Here is a 1083-nt window from a genome sequence, read left to right as displayed (position 1 = left end):
ATTAGAGGCAGTTACCTTAATGAGGCAGGACTCAATTTACAACATTAGGTTGTATCTTAAATCAATCTCTTTCGAGATATAAAAGAGAGAAGCAAGCAGAGAGACATGGGGAACCTCATACCACCAAGAAAGCAGTGCCGGGGCACAGCGCATCCTTTGGACATGGGGTTCCTGCACTGAGAAGCTCCTAGATCAGGGGAAGATTGATGACAAGGACCTTCCTCCAGCGCTGACAGAGAAAGTCTTCCCCTGGAGCTGGCGCCTAGAATATGGACTTCTAGCCTCCTAGAATGTGAAAGAATACATTTCCCTTTGTTAAAGCCATCCACTTGTGGTATTGCTGTTACAGCAGCACTAGATAACTAAGACACACACACAGTGGGGAAACAGACACCAAGGAACACCAAGGAACTCCCAAGGCTACTGATAAGGAAGGACCTCCCCTTAGAGCTACGCCTTGATTTCGGACTTCCAGCCTCCTGAACTGAGAGAAAATAATTATCTGTTCTTTAAAGCCACCCACTTGTATTTCTGTTACATCACCCTAGGAGATTAAGACAGGTAGATTTTGTCTCTGATCTTAAAGTAGGTGATGCGTCTGGGAGTGGGGACCCCTGGTCTCAGGAGATCCTCCTGAATCTATGTGAGTAGCATCAACATGGCGGCCAGGACAGACTCCAACTCACCATCTTTATGATGCTTGAGGGCTGTGAAGAATACACTCCGCTCTGATTAAAGTCTATTCTGATTAAAGTCACATCAACCAGTAGAGAGAGAGAGAGCATTATAGGATACACAGAACATGGCTTCAATCACACCCACACTGTGAAAGTGTTTGCCTGCTATTTTTACTTACCTGAACTCTTAATACTGGTGATTTATAGTATAAGACATTATTGCCTAAATGTCATGTTTTCGTCTGATTCTTAACATATCAAAATTTGCCCAGAGGTTTATGAAAAATCTGTTTATACAAACTAAGTAGCCGCAAGTCCACTCCTGCCTCTGGATTCTATGAGTCCCTTCCCAACACCAGTCCCAGCCCAGGCTGTTGTTGTGTGCTGCTGAGTCAGTTTTGACTCA

The sequence above is a fragment of the Trichechus manatus genome, unplaced genomic scaffold (genome assembly GCF_000243295.1).
Source record: "Trichechus manatus latirostris isolate Lorelei unplaced genomic scaffold, TriManLat1.0 scaffold00041, whole genome shotgun sequence".
Taxonomy (NCBI): domain Eukaryota; kingdom Metazoa; phylum Chordata; class Mammalia; order Sirenia; family Trichechidae; genus Trichechus; species Trichechus manatus.
The sequence above is the reverse complement of the archived record's forward strand: the minus strand, read 5'-3'. Positions refer to the sequence as shown.